This window comes from Lepus europaeus, chromosome 10 (genome assembly GCF_033115175.1).
Source record: "Lepus europaeus isolate LE1 chromosome 10, mLepTim1.pri, whole genome shotgun sequence".
Lineage (NCBI taxonomy): Eukaryota > Metazoa > Chordata > Mammalia > Lagomorpha > Leporidae > Lepus > Lepus europaeus.
Genome location: NC_084836.1, coordinates 39,257,599 through 39,273,647, shown reverse-complemented (window position 1 = coordinate 39,273,647; position 16,049 = coordinate 39,257,599). Strand labels below are relative to the sequence as shown.

Sequence of the window (16,049 nt, the reverse complement as noted above, 5' to 3'; positions counted from 1 at the left end):
GGAAGATCAAAAAATATAAAAACTGTGAGAAGAAAACACAGAGGGAGGAAATGTGAAGAGATGGCAAAATGTGTTAATGGGCCCAATAACCTAAAACAAGGAGAGAACATGGAGAAACTTCTGCTCAAATAAAAATTAAAAGGGCAGAAAAAGATGGAGACAGACTTCATTTCCTTTTTTCAGTTGACTGGAGCAAAGTCTTAACGTGAGGAGGTAGACGTTCCATTATCTGCAGTAACACGAATCTCAAAAATATTATATGGAGCAAAAGAAGCTGGACCAAGCAGCATCTATTCTGCTATTGTACTCATAGGAAATTCTGTAGAAGACTGTGCTGAACTCCTGGTGAGGAAACACACTGGTTATTGTTTTGGTCTGGGCAGAGAGGGTGAGTGAGAATGATTACAAAGAAACATGAGGGCGCTTTTAAGGGTGCAAGAAATGTCCTCTATCTTGATTTGGGTAGTGTTTATACAGGTATGCAAATTTCTAAAATTCCAAATAATTATGTACATCAAATTGTATATAAAGTTGTTCTTTCTAAAATGAGTGTAAGACACACACACAGAGAGAGAGAGAGAGAGAGAGAGAGAGAGAGAGAGAGAATGTTCCCATCTACTGGTTCAGTCCCCAAAGCCTGCAATGGCCCTGGTGCTGGTGCTGATGCTGGAAGTGAAGTGAGAACCTGGAAGGGGTTAAAGCTGTGAGCCAGGAACTCAATCCAGATCTCCTGTGTGGGTAGCAAGGACTCAATTCCTGAAACATCACCAGGGCCGCCCAGAGTCAGTGTTGATGGGAAGCTGGAATCCAGAGTCTGAGCCAGGAATAGAACACTTCCCACTCCAACGTGGGATGCAGGCACCTTAACTTCTAGCCTAAATGCTCACTCTTAAACTTACTTTTTGTCTAAATCACAAAGACCATTAAAAAGTAAAGTTTGTTTTACAATGTTTTGGGGCTGGTGCTATGTGTAGCGAGTTAAATCACCACCTATGGATGCTGGGTGGAGTCCCAACTGATCCTCTGATTCAGTTCCTTGCTAATGTGCCTGGGAAAGTGGCAGAAGATGGCCCAAGTGCTTGGGACCCTGGACTTATGAGGAAGCCCCACATGAAGCTCTGGCTCTTGGCTTCGGCCTGGTCTAACCCTGGTCATTGTGCCCATTTGGGAAGTGAACCAGTGGATGAAAGGCTTCACTCTTGCTCTGCCTCTCCCTCTCTGTAACTCTACCTTTCATTTTTAAACATTTTTATTTATTTATTTATTTTGACAGGCAGAGTTAGACAGTGAGAGAGAGAGAGACAGAGAGAAAGGTCTTCCTTCCATTGGTTCACCCCCCCAAATGGCCGCTACGGCCGGCGTGCTGCACCCATCTGAAGCCAGGAGCCAGGTGCTTCCTCCTGGTCTCCCATGCAGGTGCAGGGCCCAAGCACTTGGGCCATCCTTCACTGCCTTCCCGGGCCTCAGCAGAGAGCTGGACTAGAAGAGGAGCAACCAGGACAGAATCCGGCGCCCCAACCGGGACTAGAACCCAGGGTGCTGACGCCACAGGTGGAGGATTAGCCTAGTGAGCCACGGTGCCAGCCTGTAACTCTGCCTTTCAAACAAATAAATCTTTAAAAAATTTTTTATTACATTTGGATATCTAAATCCCAAACTATGTCTTTCAAATAAATAAAATAATTATTTTTAAAAAAGCATGAATTTAGCTAAATAAAAGCAGTAATCAGAAAACTAAATAAAGCACTTTAATAATATTAGCCTCTCAATTTCCTTTAAGCAACAGATATGTACTACATGGGCTACTTTGGAATATGGGGCTATCCTCGGGAACTTCCGATATTTCAACTTTTTCTCTAAAGTGTTTATGAATATTCTATGTCTAAAATTCTGTAAACTTTTATCTACTCAAATTACCTAAATATATTTTATGATGAACTTAAAACATGTTCACATAATTTCAGAGAAATGTCATACTGAAGCTGTGATTTACAACTTAGAAAATGAATCTCGTTTTATTCCAAATTATTTTTTCTTGAGTTAGCTTTCAAATGAAGTGTGACACTTTAACTGAAATGACTAATTACTGAATTAAAGAAAAAGTCAATGCTTATTTAAAACACCTTTATTGAGGTATAACCTACATACCACAAAATTCATCATTTTAAAGTATAAAAGTTCAATATTATTTCATATACTTTTGGGGTTTTCCAACTATTAACATAATGTAATCTGAGAACATTTGCATTCCAAAAAGAAACTTCACACTCAATATCAGACACAGCTGTTCTAATTCTGATCCCTAGGAAACCAGTAAACTACTATCTGTCACTACAGATAACTGATTTCTGGACATTTCACAAAGATGTGATCAGAGGATGTGTGACACCACCATTCCTATATGTTTTCATGTCTGAATTGTAAGCCCTGATTCTCTCCTACTGAATTAAAGCAAATTTTTATTTTCTTATTCTCATAGTTTGCTAATCTTTCCAGAGAATATAGAAAAAGATGGCATAAAAGAGTAGAAATTTCTAATGTGTGTTATTATTAGTTAACATCAGGTATTAGAGGCTCAGTTATATCTAAACTCTATCTGCAAAAAAGGGGCAACCACTGCGAAGTTCCATTTCATTTTCAAAAATAAATATACTACAAAGTTTTGTAGTGAGAGATGAATTATTCATTGTGTGGTCAAAGAAGTTACACTAAGTTTTTCAATCAGCATAAGTAATCAGCCAGTGATAATTCTTTGGTGGATGGGGAAAAATCTTGCAAACAGGGGAAAATCTTATCTGTGAGGTGAGAAATGTGGTACTAAAGGGAAGTAGAACCAAAAACCTAAACAATACAAACCCACACAGGGAAAGTACTCATAGGCAGAAAAATAATAAGAAAAAAAATCTCTCCAAACTCAAGATGATGGTGAACTGTAAGGTTAGTATAAGTCAATGCAGGATGAAAAGCTACCTCATTAAAGGATTTCATCAGGCCTCAATATCTATGAGCAAACTGTATGAGCAAATCCTAGATAAGACATTGATCCAAGGAAGTTCTTTTGAAAACCTGATATCTTAGCAAACATTTTCAGTCATTCTTAGTGGTCCTTGTGCTCCTCATTTTACTTTGAATCCTCAAGTTTAGATTTACTTCTAAATCCTCAAATAAGACTATATATTCCATTAGCACAAAGACAAATAATTGTAATAGCTAACATTATAGAGTACTTATCCAAAAACATAGAACTTGTGTGTTTTCTGGCTCTACTCTTGAGTTAATAACAATTGCTTCACTTTGGTAACATTTATTAAGTTCTGACTATGTGTTGGGCACTGTTCAAATGCATTCTATGCAGCTTGTTGTGAAATTAATTAACAACCTTATTAAAGACAGAAAAGGTGTCTGAAGAACAGAGTGCATTTTTCCTGAGGCCACACTTACAAAAAATAATGAGATGAGATTAAGATTTAAATTCAGACACTCTGGTTCCTAGAAGTATTCTCCTTTTCTTCCCTCCTTCCCTTTTCTCCTTTTGTTCATTATTTTATTTCTCTTTTCTTCATTGTTTTATTTGTCCATTCAGCCATCCACCAAAACTCTATAATTTTTTTTAACTTCTACTATTGCAGATACTAGGTTGCTAAGAATATGAAGGTTCCTGCCTGAGAGTAACATTGTGTGTGTGTGTGTGTGCGCGTGCGCTCGTGGTAGGGGGAGCCAGGAACAAAGAAAGCATTCTAAGTAATTAATGACACATTTAAGCACTGGAGAAGACAAGGCTTCAAGTTCATGATTTCAGGGGACACTGAGTTTGCCTATACTATTTTTTGTTGATCTCCTTATTGCATTTTTAACTCTCAAAATAAATCTTGTCCCCAGATTTCAAATATTTTCTTACAGATAGCCACATTTTATCTTTGATTTCAGGCTCTCCAACAAAAATTCAAAGCTTTCTTTTAATTCTACATTGAGTCCTTAAAAATCTGTTTAGGTACATAAATACAAGTCAAGAATGTATCCATGTCCAAGAGGAAGAACATTTAATAGAAACTTGACAAAAACTGTCTCTTCCAATGTGTCTTGATTTTTAAAAAAGATTTATTTACCTATTTGAAAGGGAGAGTCACAGAGTCACAGAGAGAGGGTCACAGATTTTCCATTTACTGGTTCACTTTCCAGATGGCCTCAGTGGCCAAGGCAGTGCCAGGCTCAACTCAGGAGTCAGGAGCTTCTTCCGTCTCCCGCATGGATGGCAGGGGATCAAGCACTTGGGACATCTCCCCCTGGCTTGTAATGCCATCAGCAGGTAGCTGTACAGGAGGTTCAGTGGCCAGGACATGAATCTGCACTCATATGGGATGCTGTTGTTGCAGGTAGTAGTTTTACCGCTACACTACAACACCAGTACCCTGTCTTGATGGTGAGAGAAATGGAAGATACTTGACACAATCACCAGGAAATCTCAGGGAAAGGAGGGTAAATAAGACTTCATTCTTTCAATTATGAAGTTCAGTGCTATTCCAAATTCTCTGATGGGCTAAGACAATAGACTAGAACAGAAAGAGTTCACTAGGAGAACATAACAGGCTGCAAATGGAAGTATGGGCTGGGACCCATACTGCAGGTCCCTAGTGTTCCTACTTGGTGTGTAGTTTGCTCTGTCATCTTTATGAGTTTCAGAATATAAGGGTGACCCTTAACTTTAACTGATGTAATTTGGAGAAGGGAAAATTATTCCTGTGTAACCACTTTTGTAGAGATTGTCAATACTGCTGGTAGAATTTTAAAGTCAAAAAGCAAAGATCCACATGGGATGGTTTCATTTGGCTTGTCTGGCAGTGGGTTATTGAAATGGTGCATGGCCAGTATTTTATTTTCAGAGAACAACTGTTTTCAATCTGACAGCTGGAGGATTTCAGAGATGCAATAGCAGAAAATAAATGGTTGTTCACTTGTTACTTTATCAGATTTTCCAGTTCTCTTTTTACAACTTGTTTAAAGAAAAACTGGCCTCTCTGGTCTGATTAAATTTTGAGGTCCTTTGCAATTCAGCTAGAGTGACAGTGTCCCCAAGAGTGAGTTGGCAGACACTAAAATTTGGGCCTCTTTATATTTAATTAAAGACTCAAAAGACAATTCACCTTATCTGTATCCCCATCAGGTCAAAACAATTATATGGAAATAACTAGTGGTAGATATAGTAATAACAATCATGAATCAAACACAAGAGAGATATATTTTTTCAATTTTTAAATAGTTAATTTTTGTCAGAAAAGCAAGTTTAATAGTTAACATGCAAAAGATTTTCATGCATAGCTGAAGAAAAAGTTTATCATCAGATTATCTGTAAATCAAATCTACTACTTTTAAAGGTGAATATAATTTATTCTGATAACAACTCTTAGTAAACTTGTAAAAGGGAAAAATACCAGTTAACATGATAAAATTAACCATTATTGATAAAATGTTAAGTAGCATTATAATTATGAACTTTTAGTAGCTTTATTAAGTTAGTTATCTTTATAAAGCTTTATAAAGTTAGTTAGCTTTATAAAGTAGCTCTTAAAGTCAAGTAAACTATTCCGATCCATACTGTTCAACATTTATAAAAGTTTTACCCTATGGGAAAGAGGAGAAGGGGCTGATGCTGTGGTGTAGTGGGTAAAGCCGACACTGCCTGCAGTGCCAGCATCCCATATGGCTGCTGGTTCGAGACACGGCTGCTCCACTTTCCATCCAGCTCTCTGCTATGGCCTGGGAAAGCAGTAGAAGATGGCCCAAGTCCTTGGGCCCCTGTACCTGCGTGGGAGACCTGGAAGAAGCTCCTGGCTCCTGGCTTCAGATCAGTGCAGCTCCGGCCATTGAGACCGAATGGGGACTGAACCAGCAGATGGAAGACACTTCTCTCTCTCTCTCTCTCTCTGCCTCTCCTTCCCTCTCTGTGTAACTCTGACTTACAAGTAAATAAATAAATGTTACAAAAATAAAAAGAGGAGAAGAGAATATAAAATCCTCTTTATTTGCTTAATTACATAGAAAAGTCCAAAAGCACAAAAACTCAGAACTAGTACATCAGTTAACAAGTTTGCTGGATGTCATGTATATATTTAAAAATTAATAACATCTTTACCTAGCAGTGTTAACTTACTAATTATGAAAATGAGACAATTGCAATAATAATAAAACTAAAACTAGAAAAATCTAATAATATGTAAGATCTAAATAAAAAACAAACAATTTAATTGAAGAATATAAGGCATACACAATTAGAAAAATAAATAAATGGAAAAATAAGTCATGTATATGGGTAGGAAGACAGAATATCATACAGGTAACTATTATCTATAAATTAATTTAAGAATTCAAGTAATTCTACTCAATAGGATTTAAAGATAAAATTCAAAAATATGACATTATTGAGCTCTAAGAATAAAGATTTTGGGGCTGGTGCTGTGGCATAGCAGATAAAGCCACTGCCTGCAGTGCTGGCATCACATATGGGCATCGGTTTGTGTCCTGGCTGCTCTACTTCCCATCAAGCTCTCTGCTATGGCCTGGGAAAGCAGTAGAATACGACCTCAGTGCTTGGGTCCCTGCACCTGCATGGGCAACCTGGAAGAAGCCCCTGGCTCCTGGCTTCGGATCAGCCCAGCTTTGGTCATTGTGGCCATTTGGAGAGTGAACCAGCAGATGGAAGACCTCTCTTTCTGTCTCTTCCTTTGCCTCTCTGTAACTGTCTTTCAAGTAAATAAAATAAACCTTTAAAAAAAGAATAAAGATTTTAATAGTTACAACAGTTTAAGAAATGTGACATTCACATATTTATGTACTAAACACATATTTATTAAGTGTGTCCATGTTTCAGGAACTATTACAGGCATCTGAGCCTCATTAGGGATAAAATAAAGCCCCAGATACTCTTGGAGCTTATTCTTCATCTGAGAGGGCAGAGAAGAAATTACAGATCTTATAAGTAAATTAAATGCTGTGTTAGAATATGCTATCACATTTGAACACAGGTTTGATGGAACTGAGAGATTTACTTATGTAACTATCTGCGAAAATGGAATTTCAGGCAGAGGCAAGGCAAAGTCAACAGGAGGCCAGTGTGGCTGGGTTAGAATTGGAGATGAAATCAGAAGATAAGATTTTATAAACTGGCAGAGTTTTAAGTAGATGACTGACGTGTTCAGAGAGTATATTTTAAAACATCAGTTTGATTCATTCTGTATTGGAAAGACCATGGAGAGTTCATGAGAGAAGCAAAGAAAACTCTTGAGAGAGGAGAGTACAATCATTTAGGTGGGAAGTGATAGTGGACCGAATCAGAATGGTTAGTAAAACTGGCAAGAAGTAGTTAGATTCTGGATATATTTTCAAAATATAGCAATAGAATTAATTTCATAATTTGATATGGTGATGGAGGATATGGAAGATGAAGGGGTATGAGAGGAAGACTTTTAATTCTTCAAATTGAAAAACAGAAAAGGTAAAGTTACCTTTATGTGAGATGGAGAAGAGGAGCAAAGTTTTGTTTGCTTGTTTTGCTTTGCTTTTTGTAGGAGTGTTGTGTGGGCATTAAGAGGTAAATTTTTAACATTTTGAGTGTGCAAATGTCTTGTAACATCCAAGTGAAAATATTCAGTAGTGGTTAGATATATGTGTTTGGTTGCAAAACCTGATTAGAGATAAACACTTGTAAATATTACCATTTGGACACTAAAAACTATGAGGTTGATTGATATCATTGAGCATGTGTCAATCCACAGGCTGTGAATGAAAGAGTCCAGAAGCACTCCAAAATCAAGAAGTCAAGAAGAAAGAGTTTGATCCATTAAAGGAGATGGAGATAGAGCTTCTGACGAGGTAGAACAAACCAGAGAACCAGAGTTGGGTTACTTATAATGCAAATGAAGAAAGTGTATTCAAGAGAAAAGAGCGCTCAGGTGCATCAAATACTGCTGAGACATCAGCTACAAGAACTGAGAGCTGGCTATCATATGTATCAACACAGGTTTAGTGATGGCTGACTGTAACAGGACTGATTTTCATGGAATGGTGGAACAAAGGCCTTATTGAAATGATCAGAAAGAAATGGAAAAGGATGGAAATATCACAAAGAATAGGAGGAAAGCATCTGTGGACATTGAGTAGACATCAAAAGAACTTTGCTGCAAGGAGGAATAGAAAATAGAGCAACAGTTTGGGGCTTAGAGACAATTTTGTCTCATGTTGAAAGAGTTTTGTATGATACAGGAGTAGAATAGAGAGAGAAATAATTGATGACAAAGGAGAGATCTATAAGAATTGCTGTAGAAATACACTTGACCAAATGATTACTTAAGACATTCAAACAAGTATAACAAATTTTTTTTATCTAAGGTTTATTTCTGAAAAATGTTTAAAGTCTTATGGCTAGTCAAAAAAACTCTTTCATCTTCTTAAACGCCTAGACAGGTATAAGACTTTGCTTAATATAAATACATGCATACTTTGAAATCCATGAAATTAGATAGTTTATACTCTGCCTTTTTCCACCTGAAGTTTTCTTTTAATCTTTGTACACTTGTGACCAGTTTATCTCAGCTCCTCTTCTTCATGATCCATATGACTTTGTACTTAATTCTTGTTCTACAAACCTCACAGGATTGTTACAGGGATCAATTAAAACGACTTATGTAAAAGCACCTTTTGAAAAGTGGAAAGGGCTTTATATCAGTTATTTATTGTGATCTGCTAGGCTTGTAGCTCTTTGTTAATGGGGTTTCCAGACAGGTTTGAAGAATGTGTTGCTCATCATTAAAGATGAGCCAGAAAGGAGTATCCAACAGAATGTTCACTGTGGCATACACTGTTCTCCAGTAGAGAAAGTGCATCTATGGAAATACTGTGTAGTGTATTCCACTCTTGGACCTTAACAATACTGAACATTTAAAAAATTTAAGAAATACTATAGTAAGGATATCAGTTTAAAATTGTAACGGGTAGAATTTCAGAATTTCTTAATTTACTTGTCCTTGGGATTCTCACTTGTAGGGTGATGAGCACAATGAAACACCCATTAAATTCTTAAGGAGCCTCTGTCTGCCTCTCAAATAAAAAATTTCAGAGGACAGGATTTTGGTCTAATGGTTGACACATCAACTGGGACACCCACATCTCATATGGAAGTGCTTGAGCTTGAGTCTTAGCTCCACTTCTGACTCCAGTTTCCTGATAACCTGTAGCCTGGGAGGCATCAGGTGACAGCTCAAGTCACTGGTTTCTTGCCACACACATGGGCAACCTGGATTGAGAACTTGGCTCTCAGCTTTGGCTGGAGGACTGGCTCATTTCTGGGTACTGTGAACATTTGGGAAGTGAACCAATATATGAGAGTTTTGTCTCTGCCTCTGTCTCTCTGTATTTCTCTCTTTATCTCGCTCTTTCTTCCCCTAACCCCCCACACCAAAAAAAAAGAAAACAACAAACCCACAACCCCTGGGAAACTAGTACTTCATGAGATATGTTGAGATAGGCACATTCTACCTATGTGAAAAATAAAATTAGGTCAATGGAGGAAATTCAAAATGACATACTGAAATTTTCTCCTGAATTAACATATTGGATGAAACAACACAAAGGAGAAAATTTTTTGATTTTCAGTATGTCTCCATAGGAAGCAAATTATTTGACACAAGTATACTCTCAAATTATGTCATTTGGATAACAATAAGTGAGTAAATTTTCATTCAAATTCTTGTAAATCAGCCTTTTAAAGTCTTTGGAATTATCTTCCACTGAATTGTTTATTCTGCTTCCCTCTAATCTGGGCTAATATTATGAATTATAATTTATTATTAAAGGCAGAGGAGTCAATTTCAGTTTAACTTTCCATCTAGTGAGATGATAGTAAATGGACAGTAACCTAGTCACAACATGCAGCAATAGTTTTGTTTTGAACTCAATGAGTTCCCATACTTTTTTTTCTTTTTTTTTTTTTAAGCACTGCACATAGAACATCATTGACCATATGCTTCTCTGTAGCTCTGCTTCTAAAAATTGTTACAGGATAACTTCTTGTATATATGGATGAATCACAGAACTGCCTATTCGTGCCTTGTGTGGGCCTTTTCCTAACCAATCACAAATAAGCAGACCAACCAAGCCCTCATATCTAGGACTATACTTGGACCTCCACTTTCCAAAATTGCAAATTCATAAACCTCACCATCTTGCTTGATTTCATTGCTTTAAAGTTCTATTGATGAATAAGAAATAAATACACATTTTATTGTTATGTTTCAGTAGGAATTAAAGTAAATCTATGAGATGGATTCAAAGAAAATGTTATGATAGTTCTATCTTAACATAAATAAACCCAAATCAAAACTGTCTTGGGTAGCGGAAAATAATGATGCCTAACATGAATTACAGTTCACAAGACTGAATTTTTTGAAGGTCAGTTGTTGAAGTCATTGACATGTAGTGAGCAATGCTTATAATACAGACGAAATAAGGTCAATAGGCTGAGACATTCTCAGGGATGATGCTTCAGTGTTAGAACTTAGCAGTGGACACTGGAATAACAGAACTTATGATAAGTGATATTTACTGTTATTTTAAAATAGAAATAAGGTGTACAGATAAGGCAAACTTGCTGAACAACTAACAGGTTTATGTGAGACCCTGTAGAATCTTCATATTATGATATCTCATAATATGACACAATATCATAAAAAAAGTTTTTGTTCACTGAGTATCACATTGCTCATATAACTCTACTGACCTTCCAAGAGTCTATTTTTGTCTGGCTATTTACACTGGCTTTTCAGTCTAAAATTGCATTGCAATGTTAAAAATCCCATAACACCCTTAATTTTATAATTATATCTCATATCTCATATTCCACCTTTTATAACACTTTGGTTCAGTATTGTTCATACATGAAAATTCTACATTGAAAATAGTGATTTTCTCTCTCTCTGTAACTCTGGCTTTCAAATAAATAAAATAAAATAAAAAAGAAAATAGCGATTTTCTGTTCTGAGAATTATTCTTGCCACCGGCTTTTCATTTCATTTTATACACTTTTTGGCTATAATTTTTCTACCTAACAGGAACTAAAGAAATGAAATCTGCAACTAGAAATCTATTTCTGATTCTAGGTTTATTTGGCTTTCACATTTGTACATTATGGTTCCTTAAATTATGTTGCATTTTATTTTCAGTTATATAAGTGTTGTGAATAACAATCAGACTGGCAAAGTAGAATAACAAGAGCAACAGTGTAAAAAGGGGAGATGCAGCTTGGTTCACTCATTCATGGTACGTAAGTTCAAAATTGATTAATAAGCCAGAGAGACAAGAGAAGTGAGCAGAGGCCATGCAGCTTGAGAGGGACCTCCCAGGACATGCTAAAAAGGTGCTGTACGTGCCATGTGATCACTGAAAGATCAGCCACTTCCTCCTCCATCCTTAGCTCTGTGAAGAGCTAAAGTCATCCCACCGTCACAATGTATGAGATTTATGCATGAGAATTATCAAATGCATGAGAATTATCTAAATGCATTGCATACAGTTAAGTATAACTGCTTATTGTTCTGTGAATGTTTTGTTTCACTATTACACACATACATACACACACATACAAACACAAATGTGTATACACAATGGTCTACTGTATACATAGTTACATGATAAAGGGTTGAAATTAAATTGAATTTCTGTTCTAAAGACTTGTTTGTTTATTTGAAAGGCAGAGTGACACAGAGAGGGGGAGAGATACGCAAGAGAGGGATCTTCCATCTACTGATTTACTCCAAAATTCCTGAACAGCCAAGGCTGGCCCAGTCAGAAACCAGGAGCTAGGAACTCCATCCAGGTCTCCCAAATGGGTGGCAGGAACCAGAGGATTTCAGTCATCATCTACTGCCTCCCAGGAGTATTAGCAGGAAAGTGGATTGGAAGCAGGGTAGCAGGGACTCAAACTGGCATTCCTATATGTGATATGTGTGTCCCAAGCAGGGGCTTAAACTATACTACAATAACTGCCCTTAAATTTTACTTCTTATAGTGAGTAGCAGTGAGGCCCAGGGCAAAAGAGCAAAGAATGCTCCACCTGCCACAAGTCTTTCACAATTATAAATCAAGCTAACGCATTGTCAAAAGAAAAAAACCTTCTATTGTCTTCCTTGAAAATGCACTTTATTTTTTTTTCAAAGATTCATTTATTTATTTGGAGTGCAGAGACACAAGATAGGAGACAGAGACAGAAACAGAGAGAGACAGGGAGGGAGAGAGAGAGAGAGAGAGAGACAAAAATTCTCCTCCATCTGCTTGTTCACTCCCCAAATGGCCTCAATGACAGAGGCTGGGCCAGGCTGAAGCCAGGATCCAGGAGCTTACTCCAGGTCTCCCAGATGAGTGCAGGGGCTTAAGCACTTGGGCCATCCTCTGTTGCATTCCCAGGCATATTAGCAGGGAGCTGGATGGGAAGAGGAGCAGCTGGAACTCCCACTGGTACCCATATGGGATACTGGCACTGCATGTGGAGGCTTCACCCTGTCTGCCACAGCACGGTCCCCCAAAAGGCACTCTCACATGGACCACGAGACCTGATTCTCACCATGAATTCTAATTCCTTGAATCCACACGTGAAAGCTTAGTTACCCAGATATGGCTGCTGGACTTTAGCCTGTTCCCTTCCTGTTTTGGATAGTTTGACAGTTCAGATCTGCTCCGCCCCCACATACGTGGATCCTCCAGGCAGAGTTTCAGATTTTATGCACTATCAGCAATCACTGGTCCTTCTTGCTGCTCTTTACGTGTACAGGTGAGAACAATAGGTGCAGGCAGGTCACAGAGGGCCTTTGGTAGGCTAAGATCTATCTGAACAGTGAGTCTGAACTTTCAGGTGCCTGATGTGTGGTTAGGTCAAGAAGAACTATAGTAGCTCATGGTTGTGCAATGACACTTGGTCCCATGGACAGAGAACCAGAGCCAAGCCTCCAAAATGTGGGTCTAGGACAGGGGTCTCTCTTGCCCAGATATAGAACCATACCCACAATGGTCAAAGATGTTGAATGCTACTGTCTGCGAAAGTGTGTTTGGAATCAAGTTATAGGGGTGGGAGATAATGAAAGAATTCTTTTAAAATCACACACTTGATTAGAAGAAAATAATCAACTCATTAAAAAAACTAACACGTGTGATTATCAAAGAATAAAAGCCAACAATAACACACAGAGAAGTTATCCTTACATTCATGAATGTGAGGACACAATATCATCTGGAGGTGAGATTACCTGCTCTACATTAAGGCATTTTACCTTTCAATCTAAGTTTCAATTCCATTATCTGTAAAATTAAGCAGACAAAAATTTCTGCATGCTGCAGAAATGTGGTGCTTAGAGAAAATAGTTTCTGGAAAAATGGAATAAAAAGAGAAGTTTCAGAGCTGGTGTTTTGCTAGCATTTAGGACTCCTGCATCCCACAGGACACAGCTCTGTCAGCTGACTCCAGCTCCCTGCTAATGCAGATCCTAGGAGGCAGCAGTGATGGATCAAATAATCAAGTAATTGGATTCCTGTGGCCCTCAAAAAGGCCTGGACTGAATTCCAAGCTCCAAGCCATGCACCAGCCTAGCTTTAATCATTGTGAACATCTGAGGAGTGAACCAATGAATGGGAGGATTCCCTCTCTCTTCCCCTTCCCTCCCCACATCCATCCCCTCTTAAATATATAAATAATTTGGAAAAAAAGTTTTTTAGGTACAATTTTGAAATCTATCCATAGTTTTTTTTTTCATTTTTTTCACTTTTATTTAGTAAACATAAATTTCCAAAGTACAGTTTATGGATTACAGTGCCCCCCCCATAACTTCCCTCCCATTCACACCCCTCCCATCTCCTGCTCCCTCTCCCATTCCATTCACATCAAGATTCATTTTCAATTATCTTTATATACAGAAGATCGATTTAGTATATATTAAGTAGAGATTTCATCAGTTTGAACCCACACAGAAACACAAAGTGTAAAATACTGTTTGGAGTACTAGTTATAGCATTAATTCACATTGGACAACACATTAAGGACAGAGATCCCACATGAGGAGTAAGTACACAGTGGCTCCTGTTGTTGACTTATAATTTGACACTCTTGTTTATGGCGTCAGTAATTACCCTAGTCATGAGTTGCCAAGGCTATGGAGGCCTTTTGAATTCCCTGACTTCGATCTTATTCTGACAGGGTCATAGTCAAAGTGGAAGTTCTCTCCTCCCTTCAGAGAAAGGTACCTCCTTTTGTGATGGCCCTGTTCTTTCCACTGGGATCTCACTTGCAGAGATCTTCCATTTAGGTTTTTTGTTTGTTTGTTTGTTTGTTTGTTTTTTGCCAGAGTGTCTTGGCTTTCCATGCCTACAATACTCTCATGGGCTCTTCAGCCATATCCGAATGCCTTAAGGGCTGATTCTGAGGCCAGAGTGCTATTTAGGATATCTGCCATTCTATTAGTCTGCTGTGTATCCCACTTCCCATGTTGGATCATTCTCTTCCTTTTTTTATTCTATCAGTTAGTATTTGCAGACACTAATCTTGTTTTTGACTCTTAGACCTATCAGAGTGATCAATTGTGTACTGACATTGATCACTTGGACTGGTGAGATGCCATTGGTATATGCAACCTTGATGGGATTGTATTGGAATCCCCTGGCACATTTCTAACTCCACCATTTGGGGCAAGTTCAATTGAGCATGTCCCAAATTCTACATCTCCTCCCTCTCTTAGGGATCACTTTTCAGTTAAATTTAAACACCTAAGAATAATTGTGTGTTAATCACAGAGTTCAACCAATAGTATTAACTAGAACAAGAAAAAATACTAAAAGGAATAAAGTATTAAATCGTACATCAACAGTCAGGACAAGGGCTGATCAAATCACTGTTTCTCATAGTGTCCATTTCACTTCAACAGGTTTCCTTTTTGGTGCTTGGTTAGTTGTCACCAATCAGGGAGAACATATGATATTTGTCCCTTTGGGACTGGCTTAATTCAATCAGCATGATGTTTTACAGATTCCTCCATTTTGTTGCAAATGCAACAAAATTGACACCCCATTGGCCCAACTAACTAAAAAAAGAAAAGACCCAAATCAATACAATCAGAGATGAAAAAGGAAACGTAACAACAGACACCACAGAAATAAAAAGAATCATCAGAAATTACTACAAGGAATTGTATGCCTGCAAACAGGGAAATCTATCAGAAATGGATAGATTCCTGGACACATGCACCCTACCTAAATTGAACCAGGAAGACATAAAAAACATAAACAGACCCATAACTGAGACAGAAATTGAAACAGTAATAAAGGCCCTCCCAACAAAGAAAAGCCCAGGACCAGATGGATTCACTGCTGAGTTCTACCAGACATTTCAGGAAGAACTAACTCCAATTCTTCTCAAACTATTCAGAACAATCGAAAAAGAGGGAATCCTCCCAAATTCTTTTTATGAACCCAGCATCACCTTAATTCCTAAGCCAGAAAAAGATGCAGCATTGAAAGAAAGTTACAGACCAATATCCCTGATGAACATAAATGCAAAAATCCTCAATAAAATTCTGGCCAATAGAATGCAACAACACATCAGAAAGATCATCCACCCAGATCAAGTGGGATTTATCCCTGGTATGCAGGGATGGTTCAATGTTCGCAAAACAATCAATGTGATACACTACATTAACAGACTGCAGAAGAAAAACCATATGATTCTCTCAATAGACGCAATCAGGTATTGTATTATGTAGTCTTTCACTAACAGGAGTATGGCTGGGGCCATCCCAAACATTAAGTCAAATAAGAGACTATCAAAAACTTATTGCAGTGATAAACAACAAATTGGTCAGTAACTGCACTTAATATGACTTAATATACTTAGTAAATCAAAAGCTTTATTATATTTCTAATAATCCTGAGTAGATCCAAATAGATGTGTGTATATACATATATACACATACACATGTACTTTATATATCCACTTAAATGGTATAATTTATGTTTTATTTATA

General features: G+C 37.6%; 1 protein-coding gene across 1 annotated transcript in view; it reads right to left on the bottom strand.

Moving 5' to 3' along the window:
- Positions 1-16,049, bottom strand: part of PPFIA2 (PTPRF interacting protein alpha 2) — a 535,398-nt gene that overhangs the window by 113,606 nt on the left and 405,743 nt on the right. The gene's annotated exons all lie outside the window — the stretch shown is intronic.